A 13,414-nucleotide genomic window follows, 5' to 3' on the forward strand; every position below is an offset into this window, starting at 1 on the left:
GAGTTCCATGAAGGTTGCTTTCATCCTTCTGAAGGCATGAGCCTGTTATCCACCAGCAGAAAAACGTTTATTGCATTTGATATTACACTCATTTTATTTATTTATGCCCCTCTTCATTCTAAAAGGATTTTATCAGCTCAGAAAAACTCCTCCTGGATAAATTAGTCTTCATAAGGGAAGAATAGCGTGAGGTGGTGGACAAGATGATGGATGACCTTCCTGTAACAAACTCAAAAGAAAGTTCAGAGGGTTGATCCCTAAGGCACCTCATAACTGCATGACCTCAAAATGCAGTGAGAAGGAGCAATGCTCTTCTAGGGAGGCAGAGGGGAAATGAAGTCCAACTTTGCAGCTCCTTCATAAGTTGAGTTCATCCCCAAATAAATGTAAAGTACCTTCAGGAATGGAAGAGTTGGTCTTCCCTTTTGCTTTCTTAACGTCATTAAAAATTTAAATATCCAAAAATACAAAGAATATAATAACCAAACTCCCACATTCTACTGCCCAGCATTAGAAACCATTCACAATTCATCACATTTGCTTCTGATATTTTTTAAAGAAGTAAAGCACTCCAGCTAAAGTCACCTTTAACCAACCAACACAGATGCAACCTCCGAGGCATTTGAATTGATCCTTCCGGAACACTGAAATGTTTATACACATACAAAAGATATTTGTGTAGGTTTGTGTGTGTGTTTCACGCCCGTAGTGTGAAGTGGTATGTTGCATTTTGCATCGAGCCCTTTCAGCTCAGCATTGTTTTCTGAGAAGGAGCAGCATTGTTACACATGGATCTCACTCACTCCTGGTAGGGGCTGTGTGCTATGGGAAGGACTATGTGCCCCCCAAATTCCTATGTTAAAGTCCTAACCCTCAGTGCTTCAGAATGTGACTATTTGGACCTAGGGGCCTTAAAGAGATAATTAGGTTAAAATCGGGCCATCAGAGTGGGCCCTGATCCAACACGATTAGTGTAATCTTCCTGATGTAAGAGGAGATTAGGACACAGACACACACAGAGGGAAGACCATGTGAGGACACAGAGCGAACGCAGCCACCTATAAGGCGAGGAGACAGGCCTCAGAAGAAACCAACCCTGCCAACACCTCGATCTCAGACTTCCAGCCTCCATAATTGTGAGAAAATAAATTTCTGTTGTTTAAGCCACCGGATCTGTGGCACTTTGTCATGGCAGCCGGAGCAAACTAATACAGGCAGCAAAGTATTCTGCAGAATACAAAGCCCACCACGTTTTACCCACTCCCCTAGTCGTGGCCATTTAGATGGAAACTAAGCACAAACACGCATCCTTGAACATGGCTTCTTGGGTACACATGTGGGAGCATCTCTAGGGTAACATCTATAAATGAAATTGCTGTTACACGGGAGGCACGCTTTCAAACTTTCCAGATGCTGCCAAATGGCCCTCTGAAGCATCGATGCCAATTTATACCCTCAACGGCAGTGAGTGAGAGGACCAGTTAGTTCCTCCACATCCTGGCCAACATTTAATATTCCCAGACTTTAAAATGTGTGCCAGTATGATTGACAAAAAAACTCTTATTGTCTTAATTGCACTTCCCTGATTATATATGATGTTGACTATCTCTCCATACGTTCATTGCCCATTCTCATTTCTTCTATCAATTCTCAGTTCATGTCCTTTGCCTATTTACACTTTGGGCTGTATGTCTTTTTCTACCTGACTTGTGGGAATTATACACATTTTAGATAATAATCCTCTGCCTGCTAGCTGTTTTGTAAACCCTTCTTCCAGGCGACCACTTGTCTTTTAATCTTGTTCATAGCACTATTTTAACAAAAGGTTTTTAATTAGGTGTAATCAGATGTACCTCTATTTATAGTTTGTCTTCCTTTGTGTGTCATCCTAAAATAAAATCTTTCCTCTCCAAAATTCATAAAGGTATTCTCTGATATTTTCTTCTAATAGTTTTAGAGCACTTCCTCCATGTTTCAGTACATCTTGAATTTATTTCTTTGATAGTGATAGGTAAGGACTTTCTTATTATTTCCCCTCTGAGAGTCAGGTGTGCCCATACCATCTATGGAGCCATCAAATACTTACTCTAAAAAAAAAAAAAACCTCAGTAAAGCATCCACAGACAGTCTCATTTGAAGTAGTGTAATTTCCTGATAACTCCTCCAAAATGTATTAGGAGGAAAATGTGCCCCTAGGTAAGTAAATAAGCTGACCTAAATGGGTATCTGGATATGAGCCAAGCAAATGCTAGAAGCTGTCTGCCAAAAAAGGGTTTTGATGTTGGAAGGGTTGATGTTAAGCCCTTCTTCCTGAGAGTCATTGGATAGCGGGGCCAGGTGTTTCTCCGAGGCCATTCTGAGTGTGTAATGATTAAACCATCAGTGGCGTTTAGAAGGCTTGTCCTTCTACTGTCCCTGGCAAGGAGATGTGCCTCCTGCCCCCACCAGAGCAGTGACCCCTGCATAGACATCTTTGGAAGGACACGCTGAAGCTGGCTACAGTATTATCTCTGGAGAATGGGGGATGCATGTTTGTGGGGAGCCTGATTTTTCACTGAATTCCTTTTTTTTTTTTGACTGTATGCACATATTACCAACTCAAAATAATAGTTTTTTTTAAAGCCAAAAAAGAAAAAAGAGCAGTATGTCACGAAGACACTAAGTAAAACCATGGGAAACATCCCTGTGCTATTCTGCTTTAAAAAAGAAACATAGATTGATGAGAACTTTTGGGGGGAATAAGCTGAATAGAAGTTACACTTCACCTTAATTATCTGAACAATTTACACCATTTGTTTTCAAATATTTCTTAGCCTCAAAACACTTCTCAGACTAGACTTTTCTCAGAAGACCAACATATAAAACCAATGGAATGAAAGCAGTCTTGGTTAAAATGGGGATCCCCACTGGCAGTCTCTGTGGGACCTCTGGGGCTCTTCAGAGGACACTGAAAATCTTCCTTTAAAGTCAATATATGTGAGAATTAGAGATCAGTTAGAATTCCCTTTTTCACCCTCTTCGTGTAGTAATTCGATGTCCTCTCTGAAATTCACAGCATTGTGTGTTCACTCATCCTGTAAACATTTCTTGAGCACACCTATCATTTTCCAGGCACTGGGATAGGCACCCAGGAGGAGACTGATTTGGAGATGGTGAAGCCTGGGCAAAATTTTGAAGGGAGAGTAGGAGACAGCTGAAAGTCGGGGAGGGCAGGGGAAAGCGGTGGGGAAGCAGGCTGGCAGATTAGGGGGATGGCGGGTGGGGGTGGGGGCTCAGCCTGGGGATATGCGCAGGGCATCTGTTGGCAGTGGCAGGTGCTGAAACTGAAGAGGCAGGGAGGAATGAGTTATTACGTGCCCGGTGGACCTTTCTAAGTTTGGACTTGGAAGACCACGAGGAAGCGACTGAAGGCTTTTGAGCAGGAGATTGACACAGTCATATTTGTGCTTTGGAATGATCGCTCTGGCCAAAGTGAGCATTGAAAGGGGACGTGATTCAGGCAGGGAGACTGGGTAGGAGATGGTTGCAGACCTCCAGGGAAGGGATGACGTTGGACTGACCTGCAGCTGAGCCACAGAGATGAAGCAGAAGGGAGTTGACTGAGCCAGAAATGAACTGGATGTTGGTCAGAGGAGGAAGATAGAAGTGTCCAGGGGATTCCTGGAGTTTGGGTTCAGGTAACCAAATGGGGTTGGACAACTGGGGCCATTCAACACAGCAAGAAAGATGGGAGAAGGCACTGGAGGTGATAGGTGATGAGTTCCACTGGGGGCAGGTCTTGTTTGAGGTACCTGTGAGATATCCAGGTGGAGATGCCCAGGAGGCTACTGGATATTCAGTTCCAGAACTCAGGAGAGAGAGATCCAGGATGAAGGTGACCATTTGGGAGACATCCTCCATGCGAAGCTAATGGTGGTAGTTAGGAGCAGGTAGGTAGAATCCTTGAGAGACTGGAAACAATACAGAAAGAGTCCCAGGAAGGCAGAGGAGGGGGTCCCAGGAAGCAGATTGAGATGGCTCGGCAGAGAGGAAGAAAATCGGGAAGAGCGGAGGTCAAAGAAAGGGAGAGGGTTTTCAGACAGCAAGAGCTGTCAGAACGTTCAAAGGCTGTGCTGACAGGGCGGCAAGGACGGTGATGATGAAGGAAGTATAAGCTACACTGAGGTGAACCTGCTTCAATCCTTGAGGAGTGACACATGGGATGACTGGGTCGAGGATGCCAACTCTAAGCACATGACAAAAACACCTGGGGAATTTTTTTAAAATAATAAAGTCCTGGGTCATTGATTTAATCAGTCTGGTGTGCAGCCTGAGAAAGGATATACTTTTAATGCGCCACAAGAGAGCTTAATGTGTGGCCACAGTTGGAACTACTGGTCCATTTATGTCCTGTCTGAGCAACAAAGGATTGAAATAGGCTACTCTGGGAGGGTCAGATGGGTTTCATGTTGATTGGTATAAGTAGAGGAAATGAAATTCAGCCAATTAAAATGCGTCTGGGTGGACCCAGTTCTTTTCAGTGGAGCCAGGTGCTGAAATTGGGGAAACACCAAAGACGCGTCCTCTGTTGCTGGTGAAGGGAACTTCACTGGGCTTTCCCAGAATGTGAGACCTGTCCCCCAAACCTCCAAATCATGCAGAGTCTACCCCCACCAAACGTCTTTCTGAATAATCATTAAGCTTTGCCTGGTGCTTTAAAAATGATACACATATTTTTGAAAATCTGAAAGGAATACGTATACAGGATAAAAAGAATCCTACAGAAGCAACATTCTTCCCCCTCAACCACACCCCAAAGCCAACCACTGGACGATTTCTTCCAGTGGTTACCCCATAACCACAAATAATACGGTTATTCTTCTCTTTCAGAATTTACAACATTGTACATTATCTATCAGTATTAGAAGATGAAAATTTACTTACTCTGTCTTCGCTTCCCCTTCTGCCTTCCAAAGTTTGGTAATCGCGGTAGTATTCTTAATTCTTCTTGTGGTTACATTGACAACTTTAATGTAACTTAAAATTCTATTTCTCATTCCATGGACTTGACACAATATTTCTTAACTCCACACAGTGTGAGATGAAGATATCAGCTCCCCGGTTTTCCCCTTTCAACTTCTGTCAGTTTGATCTATGAGTTTCCATTGTTTTGATTGGCAGCCTTACATTCTGTTCTGTTAACCGTTAAGTCCTCTCTGCTTGGCATGCAGGTTAATTCTGAGTTGAAAACCAAAAAAAAAAGCACTTAAAATATTCTGAAGAGGTAGGTGCTGTTCCCTGGAGAGTCAAGGACTGTGTTAGGACCACATTTCTTCCTTTTGGGCCCAGTGTCATAACTCTTGGGTGACTCCGGGAGTGTTCCCAGTAGCATGGCCTGATTCTGTTTTATTTCACTCCATCAAAGACTTGAAATTGTGGTTCATTTTAGTTTGCCTCTTTTTGGATCATGATTTTCTTGTATGTACCTTTTTGACTTTTTCCTAGACTTCTTTTTTCTTATTAAGAGAAGAGACATATTTTGTCTTCACCATTTCACAAACACTTCCAGCTTCTTGCTCATCCCATCTAATGCATTGAATGTCTTTAAGTTTTCTTCTTACAGAGACATTTCTTGGAGCCCAATCACTTCCTGTTTTAACCTGAATCTGGGAAAAGGGATGTTAGGATGTTAGCAATAAAGAACACAAATATTTTGATCACTGCAAAAGGATAGTCTCACTGTAAACAAATCAATTTGCCATGTATTCATTAGTCTTGTCTGAATTTAGTTAGTGTGACTCTGTCATAGGGATGCTAATTATCTATGGACATACAAAGACACTTCAGGTTCTGGATCTCAGAGATTAAGTATCAGACCCTGAAGACAGTCACTCAGCCACCCCAAGAGTCTCACTGCAATCAGCCAAAATCCTTCAGTGCACTTGCAGCGGACGCTGTGCTGTGTTGCCAAGACACCAAAGGACTTGCCACAATTTGAGGCATCTCTGAAAGGCATCCTACATTCAGAGCTCCACCATGGGATGGGCTGAGGCCTCTTTTGCAACTGCTTTCAACTTCATCTTCTTTTTTTGCTCAGTCTTTCCTTCACTCTCTTACAGGTGCTGTTCCCAAAAGCACTCTCCAATAAATATCTGTCTCAAAATCTGTTTCCTGAGGACCTGTACCTACGATGCTACTTTTCTGTCACAAACAAATAAGATAACATAAACAAATAATAATATAAACAACAACTCTAAGCAAGCAAACAAGAAGGTTTATTTCTGACAGGGGATACTGGGTTGCTGTGGGAGAGGGCTGTTTTCCAAGCAGGAGATGGGAAGAGAGGTGGAAGTCAGTTTCAGGGCAGGCAGGAGGGGCTGGGATCCAGGACTCAAGGGATGGGAACAGGACTGACGCCTAGTCAGAGACAGGAAGGGAGGAGAGTGCGGTGCAGAAGATGACTGCAGGGATCGGAATGGGGGAGGGAGTTGAGGAAGTGGTAATGATGGCTGCGACTCTGCATTTGCTTAAGGAGGAAAGCACTCTATTTCTGAATTCAGTTTTTTCTTCTGTTATAGCTGTACTCTGAGACCCTGACTGGAGGCAGGGCTGGGGTGGGGTGCTAGGGATGGGCGTGGACCTGAACTCCTCTTCCATGGTGGTGCCCTGTCTGGACATTGCCAATGCCCTCCCTCAGGAGTCTGGTCCCTCTCTTTGCCTGTTCTCTATCTTTCCAGACACAGGCCAGCACCCTATTCTGATGAAAGAGATCCCTCAGATCCCAGCAGGGCCCTCTTTTGATGGAAGAGACGCCCAAATCCCGGTGCCAGGCTGTGGGACTTTCAGTATCACTTCTTGCCTAGACCACAGCCTCATCTTCCCTTACCTCCCCATGAAGTTGCTCAAGCTACACTTGAACTTGACTTGCTTATCAGCTTCCCACCAATGATGACGGTGAGCAAAATCTTTTCCTCCCCACAAAGACTGGTTTGGTAAAAATGAAATTCTCAGGGAATATACATTTATCTTTTTCATTCAAAAGGAGAACTTGACTCCCAAGGGAAAATGTCTGACCCTCAGTTTCCACATCTGTAAAACTGTCATAAGAACAGCAGCTACTGGTCAGAGTTTAAGGAAAACTAAATGAGGCAACCACGTAGACTGGCTGGCACACTGCCCAGCACATGGTAAGCACAAAGTGAATGTTACCCGTAATTGTGATTATGATGTTTGACTTTTAAAGGTCAGTAAATTGGCACTGATTTGTAGTTGCTAAAATGCTACTACCTGGGCCTTTGTGAGAAGTAGCTGTACAGAGTCAGCTTCCCAAAGTTTTATTCTGAAATGATGTCTAATCCTCTGCTCCCCCTTCCCCATACAGATTCCAGCTCTGGAGGTCCCAGGACGCCAGAACCCCGAGGAGGCGTCACGTGCAACTTGAAGTCAAGCCTACTTCTCTTTGGTAAATACTTACACCACCCCATGCAAAAGCCTGCCTACTCCATGGGGCAGATTCATCTTTCCAAACTCAGAGATTGGTTTATCAGCCTGGACCACAAGCATGGCATCACATATTGGGTGGCATCTGAGGGCCTGACAGAGTAGAGAACTTGTCCTCTGGGGACGAGGTTGCTTTCTCCCCTAACCCGCCCTTACTTCCCTACACCTGGATTACAGCCCCTGCTGGGTAGCTGCCTGTTTCTATAAATAAAGTTTTATTGGAACACAGTGCTGTCCATTTATTTACATGTTGTCTATAGCTGCTTTTGTCTTAAAATGGCAGTTGAGCAGTTGTAAACGGAGACCGTGTGGCCCACAAAGCCTAAAATAAATGTGAAACACAAAATGTTAAGCTTTTCTGGTGTCCACAGTTTTTTAAAGAAAAAAGGCAACTCAGTAGCAAAAGAAACAACCTGACTTAAAAAAATGTACAGACATTTTCCCAAAGAAGACATAAAAATGGCCAACAGGTACATGAAAATGTGCTCAACACTAATGATCAGGGAAACGAAATCAAAACCACCAATGAGCTAGCACTTCACACCTGTTGGGGTAGCTATGACGCAAAAGAGAAAAGGTTGGTGAGGATGTGGAGACAAGGGCACCCTTGTGCACTGTTGGTGGGCAGGAGATTGGTGCAGCCACTATGGACAACAGTGCGGAGGATCCTCGAAATATTATAAATAAAACTACCACATGATCCAGCAATCCCTCTTCTAGACATATATACAAAGGAATGAAATCACTGGTTCCTCAAGGAGATAGCTGTGTTCTCGTGTTCACTGCAGTATTATTCACAACAGCCAAGATACGGAAACAGCCCAGATGTCCACTGCCAGCTGAATGGATAATGAAATTGTAGTATATACACACAATGGAATCTTATCCAGCCTTAAAAATTGAGATCTTGCCATTTGCAACAACATGGATGAACCTGGAAGACATTTTGCTAAGAAATAATCCAGACGAGAAAAGAAAAATACTGCATCATCTCATTCATATGTAGAATCTAAAAAAGTCAAACACACAGTAGTGGGGAGTAGAATGGTGATTACCAGGGTGGGGAGGTGGGGAAAATGGGGAGATGCTGGTGAGGAGGGTACAAAGCTGCAGTTATGCAGGATGAATGAATTTAGAGATCTAACATACAGTAAGAAGACTATAGTTAATAATACTGTAAGATGCACTGGAAATTTGCTGAGAGAGTAGATTTCAGGTACTCTTACCACGAAAAAAAAAACTGCATGAGGAGATGGATATGTTAATTAGCTTGACTGTAGCAATCATTTCACTCTGTACATAGATCAAAACATTATGCTGTACACCTTGAACATATACAATTGTTATTCTTAAAAATAAAAGGAAATATTTTAAAACATATTTAAAACAGACAAAGAGGGGGAAGGTATAGCTCAGTGGTAGAACATGTGCTTAGCATGCAAGAGGTCCTGGGGTCAATCTCTAGTACTTCCAGTAAAATAAATAAATAAATAAATAAATAACCTAATTAACCCCACTCCAAAAAGTTAAAAAATGAAAAAATACAAAAGTGAAGTTCATTTGAATAGTATGTCCAAAATATTGTCATTTCAGCATTGCAATCAATAGAAAAATTATTAATGAGACATTTTACGTTTTTTTTTTTTCCATACTAAGCCTTCACATACAGCACATCTCAATTCGGGCTAGCCACATGGCTACCTTGTGTGGCTAGCGGCTACTGCACTGGACAATGCAGGGCTACACTGTTGCAAGCTACACTATTTACTTAATATAAGTAAAGGCCTTTCATGCCCACTGAACATTTTTATATCACTTTTAAATGGCTCGATTTATTTAAAAGATCTCCATTATCTGGATATTTATATTGCTCCCTAGTTTCATAATTATAAATCATCAACATTTTATATTAAGACTTTATACCTCATCTCTATTTCCTTAGGATAAATTTCCAGATGTGGGTCAAAAAGCATACATAAATTTTTAGGTTTTTTGAAATACACTGTCTAATAATAACACTTCTCTTATAACATTGTTATGAGGATTAAGTGAGCTAGTACAGGTAAACCAATTTTGTGATTTCAAGTGAAGTTAATAAAACTTCAACTAGTAGTGCCTGGCACATAAAGGCACTTTATATAAATATGTCGTCTATTGTTATTAGTACTATTACTTCTGAATTCACCCCCAGCACTGTTATACTTGCTACTTTATACCCAATGAACAATGTCTAAGAATGCCTGCTTGCAGTGCATTCTCTCCAATACTATTATATTTATAGTCCTTGCAAATTTCATATGTAAAAGTGGCTTCTTGCTACTGTTGGTTTAATCTGTGTCATTCGTTTGTTTTCTTATACTTAGGATTAGTTGGATAGATTTGTGACAACCTCAGTCTATATCCACATATACATAAATAGTAGGACTGTTTTTCACTGCAATGTTTAGGACAATACATGGCCATTTGTATCAGGCAGCTTTCACTCAGTTATGTGGTTGTAACAAACAACCTTAAAATCTCAGGGGCTTACAACAACAAATGTATTTCTCACTCACATCACATGTGAGAAGCTGGGCTGAAAAAGCAGCATCTATTGGGGTCATGCCTTTCTCTTGGCAGATAGAGAGGAACAAATGATCAAGGGTAAGAATGAATTTTCCTATAACTTCTACCCTTACTTGGCACTCAGTCTCTTCTGCTCATGTCTCATTTTGCTCATGACAAGCACGTCATGGCACCAAGCCCAAAATCAAGGGGGTAGAGAAGTATGCTCCAATCATAAGAGACACTGCAAGTCATGTGGCAATGAGGGGGCCTGAAAGGGGGAGCAAATGATTGAGAACAATAATATGATCTACCGTACCAGTCAAATCAATCCAGTTAAGTTAAACTGGTTATGTGGCTCCGCCCACCTGAAGTCAGGAATCCTATAGGACCCACGTAGTCCTTACAGAAGTGTTATGGTCCCTGCCCCATAAGGGGACAGATGATAGATGCTCAGCTGCTGAACTGCTTCCAAGGTGCTCTAAGGACAAACTGATCCAGAGAGACTCCACTTAAAGCAAACGCAGCTACATCTCCACTCTCTGCATGAAGGGACAAACTTGCCAGTCAAGGAAAAGAGCTTTGTACCTAAAGAAATAATTTCATCATCAAACAACTAGGAAATGATAAACCCTGGATGCTCTTACAGCCATCAAACAAACGGAAGGTATCCTCAGTTCTCTAGGAAAGATGGTCCCCCTAGAACAGGGGAGACTGGGGTTCATATCCTGGCTGCATCACCTGTAAGATCAGTAGTTGCTATCATCATCATCACCATCATCATCATCATCACTGCTACCGCCACAACCACCTTTTAAGGTCAAGCCAGCTGCCATAATTCTGAACCCAGCCAACAGCAGCCTGGGTTTCCATCCCAGAAACTAACCCCTGTCCTAAAGAAATGGGCCACAGGCTCTGGTTGCCTGACCATTTGGAAAATCACTAAGCTATTTGAAACTGCATAAAAATGTATTCCTAAAATCTTAACACTAGATAGTTTTGGAATTAATAAATGTGTATTAAAATTACAAGCCTATTCCACTTCAAACCTGAAAGAAACCATTCTAGGAACATGAAAAACGAAAAGGAGAAATGCCTGTTTCCTACAGTAAGTCACTTCATATTCGAATCATTTATTTATATAACAAGCCTTTCTGGACTGATTAAGGGAACTGCCAATTACACTCCCCAACCTTTCTTCAGGTTACAGAGAAGCACAATGCTGCTTCTTGCTTTACGTGGGAGTTTCTGGGCTGGAGAAGTGTGTCCTCGACAACTAGACTCTTCCCCATGTGTCAGCTTCTGGAAGGATTCAGTGCTCAAAGGGGAACACTTCTCATCCTGAACCAATGGCAAAGAAAAGAAAAACAACACGATCCCCTCCATCCCACAGGGCTGCTGAGCTTGCCCGAGCCTTTGAAAATGGTCAGCAATGAAAGTACACTACTTTCCTCTTTATCTATTTTTAAACTCTAAGTCTTCCAAGGCCCAGCTCAAATCCCACCTCTGCTGTGAAGCCTTTCCGAACTCCCCCTGGTGAGCATGATTTTCCTTCCTCTGAACCCCAACTGATATTTCCTGACTTTACTTCCTCATCTGCGCTGTCTTCACTCCTGGTAATGCTGGTTAACTTCCCAAGTGGACAGGAGCACGTACTGATTTTATAGCTTCATCCCAATCTCTCTTCTTCTGGGGTTCATAGCAGTTGGTTCTGGAATGAGCCTGTGATCCCAGCAGAACCATTCAGCATTTGCTCCGCACAATTAACAGTCATGTTGGAAGAGAGAGGCTCCTGTCTTCTCCTGGGTCATGAGCTATAAGGAGATTTTAAGCCTACAATTTCTCAAGGCCATCTTCCTTGGACTTCCACAGAAATACCAGACTGAGAGATGGAGAGCCCTCATGACATCGTTTGAACTCCTAGATCCAGCTATGCCTGAAATTCTTCCCCTAGACTTCCCTATTACGTGAGCAAATATATTCCCTTTTCTGCTTAAATGAATTTGAGTTGGCTTCTATCAGCTACAACCTAAGTGACTAATATGCTCACTCAGAACTCCTTAAGAAAAAGGATGCTTCAAGTAAGGCTTCTCTGGACCACAGAGCCTCCAGAATCTTTCCGTCTTGCTGCCCCGTTCTTGTCATTGTGTGGTTGACGCCGATTGTCCCCAGGTTTGGGTTCCAGCTGGAAATGGACCGAGCACGTGGAGGAGCGCACAGCCCGTGCCCGAGGGCCACGTCCGGAGCTGGCACAACGGCCTCCCTCACAGTCGAGCGGGCAGGAGTTAATGACACGGCCACACCGAACTGCGGGGCAGGCAGGGACGTGTGCGGCCGCTGTCTGTTCAGCCATGACTCTGTTTCTGAAAGAGAGGACAGAGGTGGCTGCACAACTATCGGTCTAAGTCACGCCAGGTGTTTGCAGATGAAAACAACTGAAAGGCCAAGTCTCATCTGAGTGCATGCAAGGTTGGGGGTGAGGTGGGGGGGAGCCGCATCGTAAGGGAGAAGCGCTGGTGAGCAGAGCTCCGCGTGGTCTGGCGCGGAGGTAGGTACCTGACGGTGTCACCTGAGCTCAGCCGGAACTACATTCCCTACAGGTCCCTCCCCGACGTGGCTCCCGGCCCGGGTGGCCAGGGCAGCAACGAGCATGCGGCTCGCAAGGCGGCCGTGCAGCAGCAGCCTTTACTCTGAGGGTGGGTGCGGGACCGCCCTCTGCTGCGCTTCGGCCCGCTCACCTGCGGCTTCTCAGCAAATGCCCCACGTCCTCTTTCAGATTCTCCAAATCCTCGGCTGAGCGCCAGCTAGCTCCCTGTGCGTGACCCTGCACGGAGGCTGGAGGCTGTGGGAGACGGAGTGAGCTCCAGTCGGTCTTGCAGGTCCCAGCCTTTCTTTACCTTAACCTTGAGGTTTGTCAGCCTCGGCACTGTTGATACTTTGAGCCAAGTGACTCTTTGTTGTGCGGGGCTGTCCTGTGCCTTGTGGGGTGTGTAGCAGCATCCCTGGCCTCTACTCCCCAGATGCCGGTAGCAACTGTCACCATAGTTGTGAGAATCCAGACTGTCTCCAGGCGTTGTCAGATGTCTCCTGGGGGGCAGATCACCCCAGTTGAGGACCACTGTCTTTACAGCCAGGTTTTCTTCCCAGTTTCTCACCTTGCGACCTATAGCAACCTCAGGCCCACCTTTGCCTGCAGAGGCCTATGACTCAGAGACTCGCTGAGACCTCGCCACCAGCTCCCACGGTCACAGAGTCTAACCCCACAATCTGTCCCTTATCCCCTGTATCCTCATAGCTGTTCCGCTCACGTCTGCACTATAACTTTCATGGGCCCTTTCTTCCATAAAAAATAGAAAATAAAAGATAAAAAAACGGTATGTTAAGGCTATAT

At 43.9% G+C, this 13,414-nt stretch overlaps 1 protein-coding gene across 4 annotated transcripts in view; it reads right to left on the reverse strand.

Annotated features, from left to right (window-relative positions):
• Positions 1-13,414, reverse strand: part of EFCAB11 (EF-hand calcium binding domain 11) — a 226,936-nt gene that overhangs the window by 66,414 nt on the left and 147,108 nt on the right. For all 4 annotated transcript variants that reach the window (XR_012073796.1, XR_012073798.1, XR_012073795.1 and 1 more), the window contains exon 7: positions 4,924-5,645. The gene's annotated coding sequence lies outside the window, so the exon portion shown is untranslated. The remainder of the gene's footprint in view (positions 1-4,923; positions 5,646-13,414) is intronic.

The sequence above is a fragment of the Vicugna pacos genome, chromosome 6 (assembly GCF_048564905.1).
Source record: "Vicugna pacos chromosome 6, VicPac4, whole genome shotgun sequence".
Lineage (NCBI taxonomy): Eukaryota > Metazoa > Chordata > Mammalia > Artiodactyla > Camelidae > Vicugna > Vicugna pacos.